We start from the raw sequence: 25,420 nt of genomic DNA, 5'->3' as shown, positions 1-25,420 counted from the left end.
TTCCATTTGAGAGGTTTAGTAATTTCATTCCGACAACCGGAAATGACCTAATTCCGGCCGGAATCACGGAATTTACAATTCCGCGGAATTCAGCGAGCATCCCTAGCGGAGATAGCCGCCATGCCACTTGCTGTTGTGGCTGTATCTCCGCTATTCATTACATTTACATTGTATCAGCATATATCTTCTTCAGACTTCTATCCTTAATTCTACACTTCAATGTAAAAGTACATACCTTTATGTATAGAACAAATTCTAAGCAAGACTTTTCAAGAGTCCTGTTTTTTCCATTAAAGGACCACTATCGCGAAATTTCTAAAAAATAAAACTAAAAAAGATTTATTCTAGAAAGAATGCTGGTAGAAGGTATAATGCTTGGCTAATATTGGACTGTACTGCTAACAGCTTTTCAGGCAGTAAAACTGTCTCCTCCTGTGATTCTAGCCAGAGCAGATATGACCTGTCCGTTGGTAAAGAGCTGTCACATTCACGCTGCCGTGAATGTTTAAACAGCAGGGTGATTTATTTTTTAACTAATTCCCTACCCTTCACTATCCCTTCTACTAACATTCTTTCCAGAATAAATCTTTTTTTGTTCTATTTTTTTTTAATTTCGTGATAGTGGTCCTTTAAGGTTCAAAGGGTTAAAAATGTAGATTTGGAGATTTAATTGTATCATTGGGAACTGCAGCCAATGCATATGTTTCTTCAGTTCTATACAGAGTAATGAACAACTTCTGTTCTCTTCCGTGCTCTCATGGATAATTGTCACAGCCACACAGGAGTACTGGATTAGTACTGGACAGTAAAAAACGGGAGCACAGGCAAGTTGTAGGCTGGGTTGGTAGTGTACATACACATGTTTAGCTCATCATTTTACAGTATTTTGGAAGTCTGATTACTAAGTTATCACATGGAGCATTTAGATCTACATCTACACATCACTTTATTGCACTCGGTGTTCATGCCTTTGTAATGGAACTACTAAGATACAATATAAATTTAAAGAGGAACTTTAGCAAAAAGGGGAAAAAATAAATCAATACATTACAAAATGAGTACTGTATATACTCGAGTATAAGCCGACCCGAGTATAAGCCGACCCCCCTACTTTTACTTAAAAAAGCAGAAAAAAATTATTGTCCCGAGTATAAGCCGAGCACCTACTATAGGATAGTATAGGATAGTAGGATATAGGATAGCCGAGCACCTACTGCAGGATAGTAGATAGACAGGAGTGCAGTGCTGATCCCTCACCTGGCACAATAGAGAGCTGTGTGTGGTTTTCCCCCCACCCGAAGCAGTGTTCCTGACAGTGGCCACCTGTGTATGTGTCCTGTGGGCATATGCACAGCAGTAGCACAGTATCGACAATGTCTCCCCTCACCCGGCACATTAGGAAACAGTGTGTGTGTTCCCCCCGCCAGAGCAGTCTTTTCCACCGGAGAAATTCTGACAGGGCTCGCCTGCCTGAGTGTTAGGCCTCGTTCACATCAGGGCCGTTTCTGTGCGCTTTTCACAGTGCACTGCCCTGTGCGTTCAGCAAGGTATTGATTTTTCCATGTAACTAAATGTAGCTGGTTCACATCTATGCGCTGCGCTGAGCAGCGTTACAGAAACGTAGTGTTGCAGGCATTTCTGTGCATTGAGCTGGAAAGCGCACAGCAATGCAAGTGAATGGGTCCGCTTTTTTAGCGCATAGAAGCGCGTACAAGCGCATAGAAGCGCATGCGTTTTTTACCCCTAATTGGAGAAAAAAATACATTTACATACAAAAACAAAGTTTTATTGACAACTGCTGCTGGTACAACAAGCAAAACGTGCTTTAAAGAAGCGCAGCGCAACGCACAGAAACGCGGACGAAAGCGCGCACAAGCGCATGCGTTTTTTACCCTGCGCTTTAACAAGTTTTTCAGCGCAGCAGGTGTGAACGAGGCCTTACACATGCATATATACAGCATAGTCTCCGTACAGCATGTGCTGCTCATCGGTGTACCGTAGGCGCATTTACTCACTTTTTCTGCTGCCATGATTCATCTACCGAACTTGTCTGTTGTCGTCTCATGTTTATGACACCCTGCAGTGTCACTTCTCATTACGCGACTGCTGGAGGGATTCATACAGACGAGACGGCAATAGACACATACAATAGATGAATCATATAAAGTATGGTGGATCAATCAATAAAAAAGTGAGTAAATGCTCCAACTGTACACATGCTGTACGGGGACTATGCTGAGTATATGCAATTAGGACACTCGGGCAGGTGGACGCTGTCAAAATTACTGCTCCGGTGGAAAAGACTGCTCCAGTGGGAAGAGGGACCACACACACACTGTTCCCTAATGTGCCGGGTGAGGATGAGCATTGCCGGTACTGCGCTCCTGCAGTACATATGCCCACGGTACACTTAATCACACAGGCAGGTGGATGCTGTCAGAATTACTGCTCCGGCTGGAAAGACCGCTCCGGCGGGGGGGGGCCACACACACACTGCTCCCTAATGTGACGGGTGAGGGGGGACATTGTCGGTACTGCGCTACTGCAGTACATATGCCCGCGGTACACTTTATCACAGAGGCAGGCGGACGCTGTCAGAAATACCGCTTCGGCGGGAGGTACCACACAGCTAAGGGGGGACATTGTCAGCACTGCCCTCCTGCTGTACATATGCCTACAGGTTACTCACACTGGCAGACACCGGCAGGAATACTGCTTCAGCAGGGGAAGACCACAAACTGGGGGACATTAAGTTAATTGCGGATCCGAGTATAAGCCGAGACCCCCACTTTTGGGCCAGTTTTTTGGTCCCAAAAACTTGGCTTATACTTGAGTATATACGGTAGTTAAAAAATAGAAGAGAGATCAACAAATGAATGATTCACCATGTTTTTGCTCATATTTTTTATCTACAGCCTGCATGTAATCATCTTTACTACTAGCAGACATAAAAAAAAGCAGACAGCATCAACTGCCATTATCTATAACCACACCCCTAACAATGCAATAGGCTAAAACAGGGGTCGGGAACCTATGGCTCGCAAGGAACGGCTCTTTTCATTCCTGCATATGGCTCTCTGGCTCACTAAAAACGTGTGACAGAGCGGCCAGAGAGACAGCGCCGCCTCCTCCATGCCCGGACTTCATCCTCACATGTCCGCCTCCTCCTTCATCGGCACTGCCTCCCCTCACATTGCCCGTGCTGTGCGCCACCTCCACCAGCCGCCGCGGCCAGCGTGCTTTAGCTCCGCCCCCATGGTGACGCAGTGTGCAGGGACTGGTGGCCTGAGTGTTGCGGCCAGTGATGATGTCAGCCGAGCCCGTGCTGTGGAACTCCGCGGGGAAGCTGACTGGAAGCTGCCTGGCCTGGTGATTGTGCACTATTAGCATTATAAAGCCTGCCACCCAGCACCTCACCTGTCCCCCCCCCCCCAAGCAATATCTCTCCTGCCCACCCAGCACCTCACCTGTTATCCCCCAAACAAGCAATATCTCACCACCCAGCACCTCACCTGTTCCCCCCCCCCCACCAAGCAATATCTCGCTAGCCCACCCAGCAACTAACCTGTTTCCCCCCCCACCAAGCAATATCTCGCCTGCCCACCCAGCACCTCACCTGTTCCCTCCCCCCACCAAGCAATATCTCGCCTGCCCACCCAGCACCTCACTTGTTCCCCCACCACCAAGCAATATCTCACCTGCCCACCCAGCACCTCACCTGTTTCCCCCCCACCAAGCAATATCTTGCCTGCCCACACAGCACCTCACCTGTTTCTCCCCACCCACCCACCAAGCAATATCACCTACCCACCCAACACCTCACTTGTTCCCCCCCCCCCCACCCAGCAAGCATTATCACCTGCCCACCCAGCACCTCACCATCCCCCTCAACAAGCAATATCACCTACCCACCCAGCACCTCACTTGTCCCCCCCCGCCCACCAAGCAGTATCACAACGTTATTAAAAAGAATTCACACACTTATTGGGCTTGATTCAAAAAAGGGTGCTAACGCCAGTGAAAAGCCACTTTGCATGTGCTAACATGCTTTGCACGTGCTAAGTAGTTAGCACATGCAAACTACTTAGCACCGTACTTAGCACATGTAAACTACTTAGCACCGTAGTTATCACATGTTATCACTATAGTTGTTTTTTTTAAAATAACTGTTTATTCAACAAAGAAAAGGAACATATGACAGAATATGCAGTGTAGCAGTGCGCCTCCTAACTTTTCCAACAGTAGCTTCAGCATCAATTATCACTGTGGAAGATGAGAGGTATTGTTAACAATAATATAATGATCGTCACATAATATATAGAGCTCAGATTGAATTTAAATTTCCAAATATTCTATCTTTTACAAGATCATAATTAGCAAGACCAGGGGTATCTAACCAAGGAGCTTAGCACCCTAGTTAGCACGGTGCTAAGTAGTAGTTTGCATGTCCTAACTATGGTGCTAGGTAGTTTGCATGTGCTAACTACGGTGCTAAGTTTGCATGTGCTAACTACGGTGCTAAGTAGTTTGTATGTGCTAACTACTTAGCACCCTAGTTAGCATGCCCAAAGCCTTTAGGCGTGCTATCTGGGTTAGCACCGTTTACTGAATCGAGCCCATTGTACTTTAACGTGTTGGTTTTGCATAAAATGCACACATTTCCTTGTATTTAGTTATTGTATGGCTCTCACGGAATTACATTTTAAAATATGTCAGGTTTATGGCTCTCTCAGCCAAAAAGGTTCCCTACCCCTGGGCTAAAAGGTTGTTTTTCTTATAGATATAAATATGCATGGGGAGATACTGGTAGCTTGGCAGATGGAAACAGCTGCTATTTCCAAAATACAATGAGGTTCACAGACAGGAACCTATCAGGACTAGAGATGTCGCGAACATAGAATTTTCCACTTGCAAACGGCGAATGCGAACTTCTGAAAATGTTTGCAAACAGTAGAATCTGGTGAACTGCCATAGACTTCAATGGGCAGGCGAATTTAAAAACCTACAAAGACTGTTTCTGGCCACAAAAGTGATGAAAAGTTTTTTCAAGGGGTCTAACACCTCAACAGGAGCATGTCGGAGGGGAATCCATGCCAAAAGTCCCACCAAAAATTACAGAGTTGATGCAAAGTCAGGTTTTAATTACCTAAAGGGCAGAAATCACATTATGCACAACTCTGGGTGTCAGTGGGCTGTGGAGTGGCGCACACAGAGAAATGCAATAGTACTATTAGAATACAGTGAAATAATAATGCACGGGAGTGGTTCTGTGCCTGCAAATTAATGAGGCAACAGCAGTAGTGTGCACACAGTTCTGGGTGTCAGTGGGCTGTGGAGTGTCACACACAAAAAAAAAAACCACAGGAGACCAATATGCTAGCCCTCAAAAGGGCTATTTGGGGTGCTTTCACAGCAAGTGAGGAACAAGAACACAGGTCTAGCCTTCCCTACCTATCAGCAGCCAGCAGAGAATTAATCCAATATGGCCACCTTGACTTCTTTTTGATAGGGGGGTGGGGGTTCTAGGATGGGGTGCTAGCTAACTGGTTTCAATGTGTCTGTTGACTGTAAGGTAAGGTGTCAAAGTTTCTCAATGTGAAAGATCTCAATGATCAGGTATGGGGGCGAATCGAACATGCCAAATGTTCGCTGTTTGCCGCGAATGCGAACAGTGGATATTTGCAGACTACTGCTCACCGGTGAACAGTTTGGGCCATCTCTAGTCAGGAGCTAGGTCCTGACATCATACTGTGGGAAAAGTCAAATGGATATTTGAAAACTAATGTTTTTAAAGTAGTAGTAAGGTGTTATGGGAGAGGAAGAGGTATTGTAGGAAAGTATCGACTTTTGTCTCAAAGTAAGGGGCAGCATGTAGTCAGATCAGAATGGTTCAAAATGAAAAGCAACAGTTGTTTTTTCAATGCTGCTTTGATGTCATCTCTGCATCTGGAATTCACATTGCATAAATGAAGTACACAGGAACTCAATGTAAACATCACATTATTATCTTCCAACAGTGGAAGTTTTTCTATGCAGCAGATGACTGTATCCGATGTACAGAACTGGGCCAAGGATCATGATGTAAGCTACGCACGATGCAACCGAATAGGAAGATGTTCGGGATAATTTATTCAGGCATGTCTTCATAGAGTAAATAACATTCAACTTTTGCTTCAGATGAAGTAATGAAGTGTGAAATAGCTTATCCTAAATATGAATAACAATTAGAAAAAAAGAATTGCTCATTAAAGAAGCAAGATCCTTTTCCTCAGCATTAATAAATGAACTGCAAAATATCACTCATATGTTATTTTAAGCAAATTTCTTAACCTCTTGAGGACTGCAGGGCTAAACCAGTGACCAGGCCATTTTCAGTAAAATTGGCCACTGCAGCTTTAAGGCCAAGCTGCAGGGCCGCACAACACAGCACACAAGTGATTCCCCCCCCCCCCTTTTCTCCCCACCAACAGAGCTCTCTGTTAGTGGAGTCTGATCGCTCCCCCCATGTTTATTTTTTATTTTTTATAAATGTTATTGTTGTCCTTTTTTTTAAAAAAAAACCCTTTCTTTAAATCCCTTCCCTCCCTCCCTCCGGAGCTCCGCCCCCCAAGCAGGAGATGCGCGCGCAGCCTGCGCGCGATCTCCTGCAAAACAGAGCCCCAGAACTTTACGCCAATTGGCGTTAGGCGGTCCTGGGGCTGCCGCCGCGGCCACGCCCATCGGCGTGACACGGTCGGCAAAAGGTTAAGATCATAGTAACTGAGGCCCAAAGAGAAATATCCACATCCAATTCAGACTCTTACAACTCCAATGATTCTGCTACACACAGAGGCTCAATTGTTGTTGGCCAAAATGAGAATTAGGGTGCCCAAACTTTACTCAATTTGCAGTCAAAACAATCAATTTGGCATGCTGGAAAATCTCAGACAAAAAGGCTCGATCAGTGTGCAGCGGTAACAGTGTTTGATTTCCCGATGACCAACAGACCCCTGGCCAGTCTCAGCCCATGTGTATGCATATCCCCTGGGCATGTGTTGAGTGTTGCAGGCTCACCTGTCCTCCTGTTCCGTGTCTGGAGTCTTTTTGAACTACCATCGTGAGCACCTGTACCACAAGACACTGATTAACATCACTACATGCGGCAGCATCAAGGGATACAGGTGTGCCTGGTGGCAATTCAACACTCACCATGCCATGGGGGTGGGGCTTTGGGGAGATAACACACATTACAAGGGAAGGGGTGTGGTAGGCGCAGGCGGCGGCACCAGGTTGATTTCCAATATATTTCACGCTGAGACTGGAAATCTATCTGCAGTGTGTGGGCAGGTTAAGATCCCACTCTGGTCAAATTTGATCAGAGAGGTATTTATCTGATGGTTGATCTAGTGGCCATCATCTAATGTATGGCTGCCTTTAGTGTATGGCTTTACCTTAAGACACTTTGCAAATCGGGGGAATACACAGCGCTGTGTTCATGACACAAGCCGCCGGCCACACGAGTCAGCTTAATGGGCCGTAGGTTGGGCACCACTGAACTAAGATGATCACAAACAATTGCCTTGAACTAAGATAATCTTATTTGTGTACACAGCATTAATCTGACTCAAACCAAAAGATAACAAAACAGCTATTCTTCAATTCAGTGACTTTAATTAGCATTAGTTGTAAAGGTACATCCACACATCCAGCAAGATGCACGACCAACACCATGACATGACCGACACCACAACAAACTGTTTACACAACTTGCATTTTCCGCCCACCGACCAACTGAACGACCAGCTTATCTTGATACTGAGCGCGCAACCAAAATGACGGACAGCACAACATGGCCCCATTCAAAACAAATGCGTTGTTAAACAACCTTGTACACACATGGCCAACTGCACAATATCAGCCCAACAGTCATGTAAGTTGGTCCACCGGATGGATTGGGCAAATTGCCTGTTATCAGTCGCTCATCTAGTTGTTATCAGTCGCTCATCTAGTCGTTTGCCACACTTACACACACTGATTGCCAATGCCATCCAACAGGCAAAATCAGATGTATAGGCCTTTAGAAATCTGCATAGTCCTTTCTAAATTCTTTTAGTTCTACCATCATAATAATCTCACAAGGTAAGGCATTACAGCCTTACTATAAAAAGCATATCCATATAGTTAGGGAGAAAAACGCCTTTCCTCCACACTAGAGACAAGCAAAACGAATGCTTCTTATTTCGCCACAAGCTTACAAAAATCCATGTTCATGTTCTGTGAATGTGAAATCCATTAAAATCAATAGAAAAAGCAAAGCACGCATTTCAAGGAATGCAGAATCAGAGCTTAAAGAGGAACTATACTGAATATAACTTAATGAGTACAATGCTTATTTTTTACACTATTACTGAATACATGATTAGTGTTTGCCCATTATAAGACCTTTCTTCACCCTATTTTACATTCTTAAATGTCAAATGGTGACATCTTTACTGTTGGCAAGGTGCATCACTGTAGAATTTGTTTATTGTGAAGTGAGCAGGAACAACATCTGGTTTCCCAGAGGTCTCTGAATCTAGGCTACGCATCACTGAAAGGGCAGGGTTACATACCAACATACAGTGGAACCTTGGTATGAGAGCATCATTTGTTCTGGAAACAAGCTTGTAATCCAAAGCACTCTTATATTAAAGCAAATTTACACTTAAGAATTAATGGAAAACCAGTTGATTTGTACAAAACAAATATGTAAACAAGACTTTCACTATAGCTAACAGAATCATTGCCATCTTTTAGGTCCAACCTTTTTTTGTGGCTTTAATAAGGAACTTATTGACAGTTACTTTTTAGGATTTCATGGAAATGTGACTTTGATTAAGTACAATTAAGTACAATTAAGTACAATCCTGCAGCGCCAAAGGGAGAAGAACTATTGGCTCAGTTGTGAGGGTGTAACGCATGAATACTTTTTTTGCTTCTTTATCAAGACGTTGCTTGTATATAAAGTCAAAATTTCACAAACATTTTTGTTTGTATGTCAAAGTGCTCTTAAACCAAGTTACTCTTAATCCAATTTTACTAAACATATAAATTGGTCTCCTGGATAATTTATTATTCTACTATGTATTATTATTTGTCAATCAGTGCATTTGTTTACGTTTATATAGATCTACCTATATTATATTATATATTATATTATTATTTGTCAATCAGTGCATTTGTTTACGTTTATATAGATCTACCTATATTATATTATATATTATATTATTATTTGTCAATCAGTGCATTTGTTTACGTTTATATAGGTCTACCTAAAGCCTAAGAAAAGCAGATAGAAGAAAAATTGACTCCTTCGAATTGTGGTGCTGGCGACGGTTGCTTCGCATTCCATGGACAGCAAGGATGACGAACAAAGAAGTGTTGGAACGTATAAGACCAGACATATCACTGGAAGGCAAGATCACCAGACTCAGATTCACATATTTCGGCCACGTGATGCGATCCAATTCCTTAGAGTAGACCTAATGCTAGAACTGATCAGTGGCAAAAGGTCACAAGAACGCATTGGCTTTACACCATTTAAGCTGACACAGGATTGAGCTTAAGGCACCTGGCAGATGTGGTACAAGATCGGACAGTATGGTGAGAGCTAACCCATAGAATCACCAAGAGTCATATACCACTGAACGGATAACATCATCATCATCATCACCTAAAGCCTACTTTTTCTCTGACTAATCACTTCTTGGTATAAAAAGCTTGTGTTTGGCTGCTACCCTCATTTGGAAGGCAAAAGCCCCTGCAATTTAAACAGGAAGAGACTTGTCAAGGCTGTTTTCATTATGTACTTTTTACTCAATCATTTCTCACTAACAACTACTTCACTGTTTATTCACAGTAAAAAAGCAAAACAGGAATTTTAATGCAATTGATGGTACCTTGTTTTGCGTTTATTTAGATTAAAAAAATGTATTAGGGCTGTATGTTTGATATTATGATTACACATAAAATCATGTCTTGGCTGTTCCTTTCTTCACAGTGAATGAGCCTAGTTTTTAATCTTTTAGTAAGTTAAATCTGAACTGTTTTGTAATTCCCCTTTGAGCTCTTTATAAAGATTGTATGTTCTTGTTAGGCTGGGTTAAAAAAAAAACATAAAAATACATTTCTCCTGTCGGAAGAGAATGGATTGGCAAACATTCGAACAGATCCTATGCAAAGCAATATGATACGTTCACATCTGTCCGTTTGCTACGGATCAATTTATTTAGTTCCAATTATTGGAACTGAAGGCCCTGCAGTACATGATCACTCTGGAGCACTGATATTAAATGGAGACTCACAGATTCAATTGAAAACAGTGTAAAAACGTATTCACAAAACATACTGACTACATTTACTGACTATAAAAACTGAAATCGGACACGCTACTTTCTGCAACTTTATGGTATTTTGGATGCTTTTTCACATTACCATTTTTACAAGACGTTCATTTTAAATGTATAGCTTTCATCTATAGTCTATTTTTTGGATACAGGAGAGAGAAGACAACCGACACTGTAAGGGCAGATGGATCTGCCAGCAAGCTGAGAGCGAGATGGTACAGTGGGATGTGAAAGTTTGGGCAACCTTGTTAATCATCATGATTTTCCTGTATAAATTGTTGGTTGTTATGATAAAAAATGTCAGTTAAGGTGCCCATACACTCGTCAGATTAGCAGCAGATAGATCATCAGATGGATTTCTTATCTATCTGATGTGTTTTTAGAAGATTTTTTACTAGGATAGAATTCCAATAGATTTCAGTTTGAAATCTATGGAAATTCAATCTGATGGCATTTTTTTGCCATCAGATTTCCATTAGGGCCAATGCAAAATGATAAGCAATCTCATCAGATCGACCTAGATTTTCCACCCTGCCAGTTCGATGGAAATCCATCGAAATCGATCGAAATCAGCCGTCGATCGGTCGATTGGCCAACCGATTTGCAAGAGATCAATCGACCGATCGATTTTGATCGAACGATCGGCCAGAAAATCGGCTGAGTGTATGGGCCCCTTTAAATATATCATATAGGAGACACACAAAGTGATATTTGAGAAGTGAAATTAAGTTTATAGGATTTACAGAAAGTGTGCAATATTTGTTTAAACAAAATTAGATGCAGATTAGGTACATAAATTTGGGCACCACAAAAAAGAAATTAAATCAATATTTAGTAGATCCCTTTTTTGCAGAAATTACTGCCTCTAAACGCTTCCTGTAGGTTCCAATGAGAGTCTGGATTCTGGTTGAAGGTATTTTGGACGATTCCTCTTTAGAAAACATCTCTAGTTCATTCAGGTTTGATGGCTTCCGAGCATGGACATCTCTCTTTAACTCACATCACACAGTTTCAAATATATATTCAGGTCTGGGGACTGAGACGGCTATTCCAGAACATTGTACTCTGCATGAATGCCTCAGTGGATTTTGAGCAGTGTTTAGGGTTGTTGTCTTGAAAGATCCAGCCCTGGAGCAGCTTCAGCTTTGTCACTGATTCCTGGATATTGGTCTCCAGAATCTGCTGATACTGAGTGGAATCCATGCGTCCCTCAACTTTGACAAGATTCCCAGTCCCTGCGCTGGCCACACAGCCCCATGCATGATGGAACCACCACCATATTTTACTGTAGGTAGCAGGTGTTTTTCTTGGAATGCTCTGTTCCTTTTCCTCTATGCATAATGCCCCTTGTTATGCCCAAATAACTCAATTTTAGTTTCATCAGTCCACAGCACCTTATTCCAAAATTAAGCTGGCTTGTCCAAATAAGCTTTAGCATACCTCAAGTGGCTCTGTTTGTGCTGTGGGCGGAGAAGATGATGTTGTAGGTCTGTGGTGCTGGTCTGTGGGTTGACTCTGACTGTCCTCACCATTCGTCGCTTCTGTTTATCCGAGATTTTTCTTGGTCTGCCACTTCAAGCCTTAACTTGAACTGAGCCTGTGGTCTTTCAGTTCCTCAATATGTTCCTAACTGTGGTAACAGACAGCTGACATTTCTGAGACAGCTTTCTGTAACCTTCCCCTAAACCATGATGGTGAACAATCTTTGCCTGCAGGTAATTCGAGAGTTGTTTTCTGACCCCCCCCCCCCTGTTGCTACTCTTTAGAAAAAAAATTAAAAGAGGAGGGAAACTTACAATTGACCCCCTTAAATACTCTTTCTCATAATTGGATTCACCAGTGTATGTAGGTCAGTGGTCACTGAGCTTACCAAGCCAATTTGAGTTCCAATAATTAATTCTAAAGGTTTTGCAATCAACAAAATGACAACAGTGCCCAAATTTATGCTAATTTTGCTTAAACAATTATTGCACACATTCTGTAAATCCAATAAACTTCATTTCACTTCTCAAATATCACTGTGTGTGTCTCCTATATGATATATTTAACTGAAATTTTTTTATCGTAACAATCAACAATTTCTACAGGTAAATCACGACAATTAACACAGTTATCCAAACTTTCGCATCCCACTGTATGTGTTGTGGAAAGGCAGCGTGCTCTTGGGACATATATATATATGGGCCAAAGTAGATTGGGAGGCGGGAGCAGGCTGATCGGCAGGGGTGGAGTGACATAAGTAGGGGAGAGGTAGTCTTAGTGTTAGTTTAGGGTGAAGTGATAGGAGGCTATTGGTAATTTTACTGATATTCTACTAACAGCTAAAGCCCCACCCATAACTTGCGGCTTTCGTTAAATGTACGCAATGCACATACCAAGAGGATACGTTTATTATAACTCTACAACAAGACACATCTCTATAAACAGCATCAAATTATGTCCTACTTCTTTTATATCATTATTTCATATAATTCTATCGCTCCTTCAAACTCCAATCAATAATCATGCCAAGCTTGGGTAACATGAGGATTTGAAGCTTCAATGGATACACAAGTATGTACTTCGTACCAGCTGGCTTAAACAACAGTGCTGATATACCACATTGAGCTATAACAAAATACTTATGTTACTAGTGATGTGACATCGTCCTCCCTTTTCCTGCCTCTAATCTTCCTTCATACATCAATTGGATTGCAATGTAAACATGTGGATTAAACTCACTAATGCGATATAAATCTTGTAAGTATTCTAAAATAAGTTTATATAATCTTATAGAAGCTGAAAAGCCAGAATAATATATATTTTAATATCCATAGCCTTAGTTTTAAAGGTATCTGCACACATATCAATTTTTGCCAAACTCCATCAAAATGTTTGAATCTGGTAAATATGAATTATTTCTCTAAAAATAAATAATTACATTTGATTGATGTTGAGGCCCAGGGTAAAATGAGGCCCAGGGTAAAATTATAATGAAAGCAAGAAGAATTTATAGGGCCTGAAAAAAAGATTTCCACTTTGTGTTCCTAATTTTTTAAAGTCAGATAGCAATTTGTATGAAACCAAATGGCACAAGTAGTTTGAATTTTTTTTTAAGGCATTAATTTAGAAAACAACAATTGTATTTGTTTTTTGTTTTCTTTTAATTTCATTTTTAGTTCAACATGGGAAACAGTGAAACGTTTTATATTTTTCAAGATCGACTAGCAGGTATGACTGGTACAGTTCTGTGAGCAGAAGAGAGTGTCACTTTATTGTGAGGCTAGAGATGCACACATAGCAGAAACGCTAGCATTGCGGAAAACATTGCATTTTGCCGCTAATGGAAGTCTATGGGCTGCAGGAAAAATGCATATAAAAAACGCATATGCTTTTGGATACGTGCGTTTTTGAAAATGCAGGTTTTTGTTGCAAAATATTCAAATACACATCGAAAACGCACATAATGAAAGTCAATGGGAACATTGCATTTTTATATGCGTTTCTTTCCCCCCCCAAATTTTTTTTGTGATATATTTCCACTTCCTGTTGTCTTCCTAGTGATATGCATATATGGAAATATAAAAATGCATGGAAAACGCATATGCGTTTTGTATATGCGAACCGCAAATGCATTAAAACACACGCAAAATGTTTGAAAAACGCATCTGTGGTAAAAAAAATGCAAACGCAACAAAAGCGCAGTAAAAACACAGCAAAAACTCACGAAAAACGCACAAACATGAAATGAAAACATGACATAAAACGCAGCCCTTCATGGTATGTTATGTGTGCACCCAGCCTTAGATAAAAAGGTCTCTGACATTACAAAATCAAAATATACAGACTTGATGACTAATAGGCCCACCTGTTATTTTATTTGGACGAACTTGGCCACTTAATTATTGTATCTGGAAGCACAGGACTGCTTAATTTCTGTATATGGAGGTACCTGGCCACTTTATCTAGAGGCACATGGCTACTTTATTCTTTCATCTGAAGGCAGGAAACTACTTTATTATTTTGTCTGGAGGCACATGAATACTTGATTCATTAAGGGATGTGACTACAGTATTTGATTAGTTCATGTGGAGGCATGTGACTTGTTAATGTATATATCTAGGGGGCATAGTGAAGAAATTCTGGTATCTGGGGACCACAAAGCTGTCTGATAACATTGGCATAGCCTGCAGAAAAAGGACATGCTGCCTCTGTGGCAGTATATAGAATGGCAGTCACCCATTGCCCATTAATTCTTCCAACTTGCTTGAGCACTCTTTTAACCTGTTCAGCCTACAGGTGTTTTCACCTCAAGGACGGAAGCAATTTTCCCCTGCCAGCGCTCCTCCCATTCAGTCACCAATAACTTTATCACTACTCATCACACGTAAATCATCTCTATCTTGGTTTTTTTTTTTTTTTTTTGCTGCAAATTAAGCTTTCTGTGGGCGATACTTGTTTTCAGTAATTACTTTATTTCCTATGCATTTTATATGCACCCCCCTCCCCCCCCAAAAAAAGAAAAAAATACACTATAGGCCTGATTCACAAAGCGGTGATAACTCAGTTATCACGCCTAAAAGACTTTAGGCGTGATAACCTTTGCACTAGCAAAGTTATCACCGCTTTGTGCTCTAACTCGCGCGAAGCTCCCGCGCACAAAGTTTTGCGCGTGGCGCGTGTGCGCAAAGTCCCATAGGGCTTAATGGGCACTTCGCGCGAAGTTTTGCGCGTGGGAATTCGCGCGAATTCCTTCAGATCACGCCTAAACTAAGTTTAGGCGTGATAAAGGGCTTTTCACAGGCGTGCAAAGTGTTTGCACCGCTTTGTGAATCAGGCCCCATATCTCCAATTCCATCCCCTATAGTTATAAAATAAACAATGCTACTACAGTGGCTTGCAAAAGTATTCAGCCCCCTTGACGGTTTCCACATTTTGTCACATTACTGCCACAAACATGAATCAATTTTATTGGAATTCCACATGAAAGACCAATACAAAGTGGTGTACACGTGAGAAGTGGAACGAAAATCATACATCATTCCAAACATTTTTTACAAATAAATAACGGCAAAGTGGGGTGTGTGTAATTATTCGGCCCCCTGAGTCAATACTTTGTAGAACCACCTTTTGCTGCAATTACAGCTGCCAGTCTTTTAGGATATGTCTCTACCAGCTTTGCACATCTAGAGACTGAAATCCTTGCCCATTCTTCTTTGCAAAAGAGCTCCAGCTCAGTCAGATTAGATGGACAGCGTTTGTGAACAGCAATTTTCAGATCTTGCCACAGATTCTCGATTGGATTTAGATCTGGACTTTGACTGGGCCATTCTAACACTTGGATATGTTTTGTTTTAAACCACTCCATTGTTGCTCTGGCTTTATGTTTAGGGTTGTTGTCCTGCTGGAAGGTGAACCTCCACCCAGTCTCAAGTCTTTTGAAGATTTCAAGAGGTTTTCTTTGAAGATTGCCCTGTATTTGGCTCCGTCCATCTTCCCATCAACTCTGACCAGCTTCCCTGTCCCTGCTGAAGAGAAGCACCCCCAGAGCATGATGCTGCCAACACCATATTTGAAAGTGGGGATGGTGTGTTCAGAGTGATGTGCAGTGTTAGTTTTCCACCACACATAGCGTTTTGCATTTTGGCCAAAACGTTCCATTTTGGTCTCATCTGACCAGAGCGCCTTCTTCCACATGTTTGCTGTCCCCCCCCCCCCCCCCCCCATGGTTTGTGGCAAACTGCAAATGGGACTTCTTGTGATTTTTTGTTAACAATGGCTTTCTTCTTGCCACTCTTCCATAAAGGCCAACTTTGTGCAGTGCACGACTAATAGTTGTCCTATGGACAGATTCCCCCACCTGAGCTGTAGATCTCTGCAGCTCGTCCAGAGTCACCATGGGCCTCTTGATTGCATTTCTGATCAGCGCTCTCCTTGTTCGGCCTGTGAGTTTAGGTGGATGGCCTTGTCTTGGTAGGTTTACAGTTGTGCCATACTCCTTCTATTTCTGAATGATCGCTTGAACAGTGCTCCGTGGGATGTTCAAGGCTTTGGAAATCTTTTTGTAGCCTAAGCCTGCTTTAAATTTCTCAATAACTTTATCCCTGACCTGTCTGGTGTGTTATTTGGACTTCATGGTGTTGTTGCTCCCAATATTCTCTTAGACAACCTCTGAGGCCATCACAGAGCAGCTGTATTTGTACTGACATTAGATTACACACAGGAGCACTCTATTTAGTCATTAGCAATCTTCAGGCAATGTCTATGGGCAACTGACTGCACTCAGACCAAAGGGGGCTGAATAATTATGCACACCCCACTTTACAGTTATTTATTTGTAAAAAATGTTTGGAATCATGTATGATATTTATTCCACTTCTCACATGTACACCACTTTGTATTGGTCTTTCATGTGAAATTCCAATAAAATTGATTCATATTTGTGGCAGTAATGTGACAAAATGTGGAAAACTTCAAGGGGGCCGAATACTTTTGCAAGCCACTGTATAAATGAAACCCACCCATTTTATTTGCCCATTAGTCCCAGCTATCACAACATTTAAATTATGTTCCTAGCACAATGTATGGCGCCAATATATTATTTGAAGTAAAGGTGTATTTTTTCTGTTTAGGGTTTTTTTTTTGTCTCCCATCATTTTGTTTACTTTTTTAAAAAAACATCTGCTTGGTAACTGGGGTGGGGGCATGTATTGAATACATTATTATTTTTTTTATTAAAAATATGTGGCGTGTGTAATTTAACTTTTTGCCATTAGATGGCAATAGAAACACTCCCTGGATTACCAGGAAGTGTTTAATTTTTTTTTGTTACATTTTCATTCACAGCTTTATAATGAATGGACATGGCCCCTGAACGGGGTCATGTTCATTCATTACATGAACTGCGGTGGGTACGGGGAAGCCGTGCTCTTCTTTCCCAACCGCCGACATGGAAAACCGCCAGGGTGCACACCGCTGCTCAAAGACTGGGCGCAAGTACGCATCCAGTTAGACTGCACTGGTTAAAGTGGACCTGAACTTCTACACAGGACAGAAGGAAAACATAGAGAAATGCACCCTATATGTATTTAGAGAGTTTATCAAGCTCAGAATGCTCCCAGTTCAAGTAGCGTGCCTGGCCATGCCGTGTATGTGCAGCAAAGCGAGACTCGGCCAGGCTTGCAAGCTTAATTGCTGGGGACTGGAGCCACCCGGGTAGATGTCGAGGGACGGGAAGCCGTAAGGAAGCCCCAGGTAAGTGTCGTACTTGAGATGCTTCTCATCTCAGGTTCCCTTTAAAGGAAAACTTAAGTCAAAAAAAAAAAATGACATTTACTCACCTGGGGCATCCCTCAGCACCCCGAAGCTGGATGGTGCCCTCGCAGCCCCGCTCCGATCGTCCTGTCCCCGCCGGCGGCTACTTCCGGTTCGGCGACAGCCGCCGACAGGCTGGGAACGCGGCTGTTTTTCCGCGTTCCCAGCCGCTGCTATCACCCTCTATGCTGCTATAGCGTATATATATATATATATACGCTATAGCAGCATAGAGGGTGATAGCAGCGGCTGGGAACGCGGAAAAACAGCCGCGTTCCCAGCCTGTCGGCGGCTGTCGCCGAACCGGAAGTAGCCGCCGGCGGGGACAGGACGATCGGAGCGGGGCTGCGAGGGCACCATCCAGCTTCGGGGTGCTGAGGGATGCCCCAGGTGAGTAAATGTCATTTTTTTTTTGACTTAAGTTTTCCTTTAAACAATAAATTGGTAAGCAATAAGATGGTAATTCATTGCTCTTCCTGGGGCCCTGTGTTAATCTTGCTCTGGCTGCAGCTAACCCCCTTAAAGAGGAACTTCAGCCTAAACAAACATACTGTAATTAAGTTACGTTAGTTATGTTAATTAAAATAGATAGGTAATATAATCTCTTACCCACCCTGTTTTAAAAGAACATGCAAATGTTTGATTTCATGAGGGCAGCCATCTTTTTGGTTGAAAGGAGGTGACCGGGAGCATGAGACACAGTTCCAACTGTCCTGTGTGCTGATCACCCCTCCCAGTTGATAGGCAAGTTGAATAACAACATCCCATCATGCTTTGCACAGCACCAGGGAAAAAAAGCCCGGGCAGTTTTCTTTGATGGGTGGAGCTTAACTAAAAATGCAGCTAAAAATGATGCTTTGGTAAGAAAAACAAAGTTCTGATGCTGTGAAACTGTTAAAGGGGAACTGAAGAGAGAGGTATATGGAGGCTGTCATGTTTATTTCCTTTTAGACAATACCAGTTGCCTGGCAGCCCTGCTGATCCTCTGCCTCTAATACTATTAGCCATAGCCCCTGAACAAGCATGCAGCAGATCAGGTGTTTCAGTGGTTCAGACTTATAAGTCTGATCTGACAAGACTAGCTGCATGCTTGTTTCTGGTTTTAATCAGATACTACTGCAGAGAAATAGACCAGCAGGGCTGCCAGGCAACTGGTATTGATTAAAAGGAAATAAACAGGACAGCCTCCATATACCTCTCTCTTCAGTTCCCCTTTAAAGAAACCTTTTCAGTTCTGCTGAGTAGATTTTTAGTCCGGAGGTTCACAGCTGCATGGTGCCTGGAATGTAATATCTGTTGAACATACTTTGCATACTGTAATAGATTATTGCTGGGTAAATATTTTTCTTGTAATGAGAAAAAACAGAGGCGCCAATAGAATAAAATATGTACCAATTAAAACCAATTAAAATGTGGGTGGCAGTGGTGGACTTAGCCCACAATTATTTGAACATTACAGTGACTATATGTTTTATCTGTGACTATATCTGTTTGAAACATTGATAACTATATAACATATATTGCCCTTCAGTAACTGAGGCAGTATATTTATATTTATATTTATAATGCAGATGTATCGCAATAAGCCCACTCTGTCCTTTTAAAGTAGCAATATAGAACCTGACCACTAGGGGGGGGTCAAAATGCCATGCGCAGACATAGGCCCTTCAAAATGTAAATCCCATGTCCCATCCATTATTGTTACGAACAATTGTCACAATTCCCATATTCACTTAAATCCAGTATATGCACCCTTATTTCCATCACATGCGCCTGTATATTTATGTATTTTACTGTCCACGTAACCATCTGATAGACATCTCAGGATTTAGCCTTTATAATACCTCCTCTTCGCTCAACAGCGGGTTCCTGACCATAACCAACATGGCGGCGCAGGCCCTATGCCCTTAGATGACGCACTTCCGCCTAAAGCCAGAAACCAATGGGCTGGCGGCGGACAGCGTCATTCTCTACGCAGGGCAAACCCCGCCCTCCTACACTTGGCGCTCGAATGCATTGGGGAAAGTATTTAGTAGCTGGCGTGGTGTCCATCCACAGCAGAGGCGCCACGCTAGTACGGACTACTACTGGGGTAAGAGTCTTTTATATTACCTATATATGTTGTGTACTCACAATCTAACCTACTAATACCGCATCCATTAATAACAGTATGTGGCACACATATTTTACAGCCAAGTGTATGGGTGGGCGAACTATAGCATAGCATGATATGCAGATGTTCACCTAACTTAAAGCTCCTTTGACAATGAGTGTATTTGGGTGTATATACACATATAGAGATATATATGTCTGTCTTTAGGTTATGACATGGTTATGCTGGGTAATAGGGGTCCCGAATAGGGCCCCCCCTATTGCCTTTCCCTCCCTTCCCCCTCCCCCCCCCTCTTTTTTATCCCTTCCAAAGAAAACCCCAACCCCCCCCCCCCCCGGCACCTTTATCCATGCACTTCTGGAGCCCACATCCTCGCCCCTCCCCCATCCTAATCAGAGCCGGCCTTAGAGTACGCGGGGCCTGGGGCGAGTGTCATATGCGGGGCCTAGAGGCATAAGTGAAGGCCATGTACCATGCCACCCAGGGGTGCAGCTAAGGTTTTTGTGGCCCCAAGCGGACTGTAGCAAGAGGCCCTATCCTGCGGCGCACGAAGCGAAAAATGGGTGTGGTTATCCCGCATAAGTGGGCGTGGCCATGACATGTGGGTGGAGCAGGAGGGCGGATTGGGGCGGGGCTGTTTGCGGGAAAAAATGGATGTGGGGGTGAATGAGGCGCGCCGAAAGATGGGCGCGGCCATGACATTGTATGGGCGAAGCTTAACCGTAGCACAGCAAATATAGCCAACTATGACCATTAAATAATAAATGCAGCAACAGTTACCCCAGACACCAGAAAATAAAAACGCAATTTGGGCCACATTTCAGCAGAAATCAAACGCAATTAGGGCACATTTTCAGCAGAAATCAAACGCAATTAGGGCACATTTTCAGCCGAAATCAAACGCAATTAGGGCACATTTTCAGCAGAAATCAAACGCAATTAGGGCACAGTTCAGCAGAAATCAAACGCAAATAGGGCCACATTTTCAGCAGATATCAAACGCAATTAGGGCACAGTTCAGCAGAAATCAATCGCAATTAGGGCACAGTTCAGCAGAAATCAAACGCAATTAGGGCCACATTTTCAGCAGATATCAAACGCAATTAGGGCACAGTTCAGCAGAAATCAATCGCAATTAGGGCCACATTTTCAGCAGATATCAAACGCAATTAGGGCCACATTTTCAGCAGATATCAAATGCAATTAGGGCACAGTTCAGCAGAAATCAATCGCAATTAGGGCCACATTTTCAGCAGATATCAAACGCAATTAGGGCACAGTTCAGCAGAAATCAATCGCAATTAGGGCCACATTTTCAGCAGATATCAAACGCAATTAGGGCCACATTTTCAGCAGATATCAAACGCAATTAGGGCACAGTTCAGCAGAAATCAATCGCAATTAGGGCTGCAAAAAGAAAAGAATTTACTCACCTGGCAGGCTGGCACTGGCAGAAGTCTTCTCTCCCCGTCTCCTCTCCCGGCCGGCTCCTCAGGCGCGCAGTTCCCACGGAGCTCCCTCCCTGGCTTCCTCCTCCAATCTCCCGCGCTGATTCATGCAGGGCTACGGGAAGATGGCCACCCGAAGCCCTGTACTGGAGACATAGTCTCCAGAGCAGGGCTTCGGCGGCGGCCATCTTCCCGTAGCCCTGCTCTGCTCTGCCAGTGCCAGCCCCGCGGGGCTGCGGGGAAAAAGTGACGTCACGCCGACGTCACGGAGCCGCCAAGGCCCCTAAGATCTTGAGACCCCAAGCGACCGCTTGGTTCGCTTTATGCCTCGCGGCGCCCCTGATGCCACCACAGTCACAGGCTTGTCCACCTCTAAAGCAGTATGCCTTATTATTGTTTAAAAACTTGTTAAATACCCCTAAGCCAACCAATACAGGAACAATTACAATACGTAATGTAAACCTATCCCTAGCTTCCCAGCCAGCCTCTACCTATCCCTAGCTCCCCATGAAACCTATCACCAATCCCCAGCCAGTCGGGAAGCTCCAGCCTGAGCCCCCTCTAGCTCCAGTCCATGCTTGACTAACCTAAATGCCCCTGGGGCCCTCAGGCTGAGGCTCTTGCACGTTACCTTAATCTGACATTTGGCAAGCTTTATGTCAGTGCAGAAATTCATTACAAAAATGCAAACGGCATAGGACAGTAAAGCATGCTGAAGACGAAAACCTAAGCAATAAAAAGGAGGGGGGGGGGGTGCAAAATATAAGGTATGTAAAACAAAATAGGAAAATCTGAGTATTTGTAAATGACACACTGTTAAGAACACAAACAACTAGACTTCTGTAGACCTTTCCTTCACCGCCACCAAAATTAGCATGGTATGGCAGGCTTGACATGCGGGGCCTTCTTCATGTGCGGGGCCTGGGGCGATCGCCCCACTTGCCACCCCCAAAGGCCGCCTCTGATCCCAATCACCTGCTCCTTCAACCTAATCAATTATTTTACTCAAAGGACCTTATAAATGTGCCCTATAAATGTGCTTTTTTATCATGATGTATTAGAAAAATGCCAAATGTCAAATATAACTGATTTTTGAGTTCTACCATTCAGATGGTTTCAAGGCAGACTAATTCTAGGGCCTATGGGCCACAGACAAGCCAAGATGATTTATGAATTTTATATGCAGATTTGATGTGCGGACCTCTAATATTGGTCCTATGATGAGCAATATGTGTCTTTTATCTCTTTAAGGTTATATGAATTCTTTTTTTATGTTCTTTTGTTTTTGTTTCAGTTGCTCCTGATTGTATGTGTTTTGCCTGAGGAAGCGGGCTTGGGTCCCGTGAAACGCGTTGCAAACTAATTGTTGTTTCTGGAGTACTAAATTGATTAAATTTAAATTTATACTGTTAACCATTTTGGTGGTCCTTTTTCATTGGAGGTAGGCAAGTCCACCACTGCCACCCACATTTTAATTGGTTTTAATTGGTACATATTTTATTCTATTGGCGCCTCTGTCATTCTCTGGCGCGTGTCATAGTGAGTCCCACCATTTAGTCATTGTACCCCCAAAAAGCTGAATCGGAAGCAGCCATTGTTAGTATGACACATTGAGTATTTACAGGAAATGTTGATTCTGACCTTGAATAAAAGATATTTTTATATTGTCCCTATTCAATATTGGAAATAGCTCTATGGCAACCAAACACACTCTTTCACTTTTTCAGCCTCCATTTTCATTCCCTGCAGCTGTTCAATTTTCTCAACGTGAAACAATTGGATCAGCGAACCATGCTGCTATAAAGGGATGAACAATAGTAAAAAAAATCGCCTTTTTTAAGAGTACAAAACATTAGAGAAATCATAAAATAAAATTCAATTAAATAAGTCAATTATTAAATTTATTTTAATATAGATGATGCTGCCTGTGTTGCAACAGAAAACCAAGGAGCCGTGCTAGTTTATAAAGGTAGTTACTTTGTTTTACAAGCTTCTGCTTTGAAGGACATATGGATGAGGGCTTTAAAACTATACTTACCTGGGTCTTCTTCCAGCCCCTACAAGTCACTCTGTCCCTCGCCGCAGCTCCAGTCCTCTCCCGTCTCCCGCTGTCAGCCTGTGAAGATTGGCAACCCCAGGAGAGGTAGGGTCTTCTGCGCACTGCGCAGTACTCTTGATATGATGCAGGCGCAATTGCGAGCGGCGTGGGCACATGCCCGCTTGTGCACAGAAGACCCGACCTGTCCTGGTTTCACAGATCTTCGCAAGCTGACAGCGGGAGACGGGAGAGGAGCGGAGCTGCGGCGAGGGGCAGAGTGACTTGTAGGGGCTGGAAGAAGCCCCAGGTAAGTAAAGATAGTTTAAAGCCCTCACCTCATATGTCCTTTAAAGCAGAACTAATCTCAGAACTTCATCTCTGCTCTAAAAGATAAGCAACAGCATAATAACCTTTAAAGAAAAAAAAATCCTGTGTTTACATATTTGCTTTGTCTGTCGAGGACTGACAGATATCTGTGCTGACACAGCTGAGAGATCAAATTACACTTGTGATTCTCTCTGTTTTCCTTGTGTTCTGTGCAAGAGTTCAGGTCCACTTTAAAGGAAACCAGAAAGGAACATATAATCAGTGTTTATACTTCCCTGTGGCTTTCTCCCACCCCATGTGCTCTTCTCTTTAAAAAAGAAATGTCTGGTGAGTATACCTTCTAGAAGAATAATTGAATAATTGAAAAATAATAAACAATAATAAGAATTGAAAAATAATAAACACATTTGCTTTCTCATTTGCTATGGATTCCAGGGAATCTAGAAACCTTTTATCAAGGTGCTCCTAATGGTGTCCTGAATGAATATCTATTGGTGATGAATCATAATTCCCTCCTAAATTACTTTATTTTAGTCCTGAAGAAATGGTTATGTGATCCATGGTCCCCCTCCTAGCCTCAGATGTTATCATCTCACCCGTAGGGATGCTCGTTCCGATTTCGTGGAGATGCAATTTCCCGCATTTCCGATTGGAAATCGGTAATAAAAGTGTGGTAGGCGGATTTTTGCGGGAATTGCAGAAATTTTCGCGGAAACTTCAGTCGATTTTAAGATTGATTTTCTGAAAAAGTACAAGGTCTTTTTGAAATATTTGTTTTGGTATCGATCCCACTCTTCTGCTTAACAAACACTGAAAATTTGGTGTTTCTAGCACCTACGGGGGCTTTGATATTATTAACCACTAAAGTCGGCGGCCATTAACTGTAATGTAAAATGCAGAAAATCTGCATGCGGTATGCCACCGACTAAAGCCCTCATAGGTGCTAGAAACACCTAATTTTCAGGGTATGTTAAGCAGAAAAGTGGAAACAAGAGAAGAAAAAATCTTTTAAAAAGACCTATTTAACACAATTTATGAGAAAATCAATGTTAAAGTCAGCGGAAATTGCCCTGAAAATCCGCATCGGAATGTGGAAAGCGGTAGCGGTAATCTACAATGGTGGAAAGTGGATTTTCCGCCAAAGTGGAAATTGGCAATTCTGACCATCCCTACTCACCAGGTGGGTCTGCTCACATGGTAAGTCACTGCAGTGCAGCAGCGTAATGCTCATTGTGTTTTCATCCAAACAACCACCAATCTTTCAAGCAGATAGAACTTAGGTTGACTATGAGGGTTTCTGTGGACCTGGTGGTGGTGGGGGGGGGGGGGGGGGGACATGAGCTAGAGGGGCCCCCTTTTCTCCTTCTCCCCATTTTTTCTATGCTGACCTGCTGGGAAGTTGTTAACGTTGGCTTCGGTGACCTTCAGGCACTGTTGACCTTTCCACTGATGGAAGAGGGTTTACCCAGTAGTGGGTTCTTAGTGACCACAGGTCTTCGCCCACACCCCCTTGAGGGGAGTGCAGGATTTCGCTGCCTAGTGCCCAACCAGGTCACTACTTGGATAACCTCAGTTAGTGGTCAGGAGAACAACAACGCTAATGTGGGAGAAGAGGCAGACATAGTCAGACAGTAGCCAGAGGTCCAGGGAAGGTGGTAACAGCATAGTCGGGTCACAGGCCAGGGGTCGGGGCAGGCGGCAGACAAGCAGAGTGAGGTCACAATCCAAGAGTCGGGACAGGCGGCAGGCAGGCAAAGTAAAGTCACAATCCAAGAGTCGGGCAGGCGGCAATCAGCATAATTACAAGGCCCCTCTCACTGATTCATGATGATAAAAA

General features: G+C 43.0%; 1 protein-coding gene across 4 annotated transcripts in view; it reads right to left on the bottom strand.

The window, feature by feature from the left end:
- The window catches only part of LRRC3B (leucine rich repeat containing 3B), a 300,534-nt gene that overhangs the window by 77,547 nt on the left and 197,567 nt on the right, over positions 1-25,420 (bottom strand). Inside the window, exon 1 of one of the 4 annotated variants that reach the window (XM_068234451.1) lies at positions 22,938-22,966. The exons of the other annotated variants lie outside the window; for them this stretch is intronic. The gene's annotated coding sequence lies outside the window, so the exon portion shown is untranslated. Of the gene's footprint in view, positions 1-22,937; positions 22,967-25,420 lie in introns of those variants that run through there. 4 annotated transcript variants of the gene reach the window in all.

The sequence above is a fragment of the Hyperolius riggenbachi genome, chromosome 5 (genome assembly GCF_040937935.1).
Source record: "Hyperolius riggenbachi isolate aHypRig1 chromosome 5, aHypRig1.pri, whole genome shotgun sequence".
Lineage (NCBI taxonomy): Eukaryota > Metazoa > Chordata > Amphibia > Anura > Hyperoliidae > Hyperolius > Hyperolius riggenbachi.
Note: the sequence above shows the minus strand (reverse complement) of the source record. Positions and strands in the feature narration are given on the sequence as shown.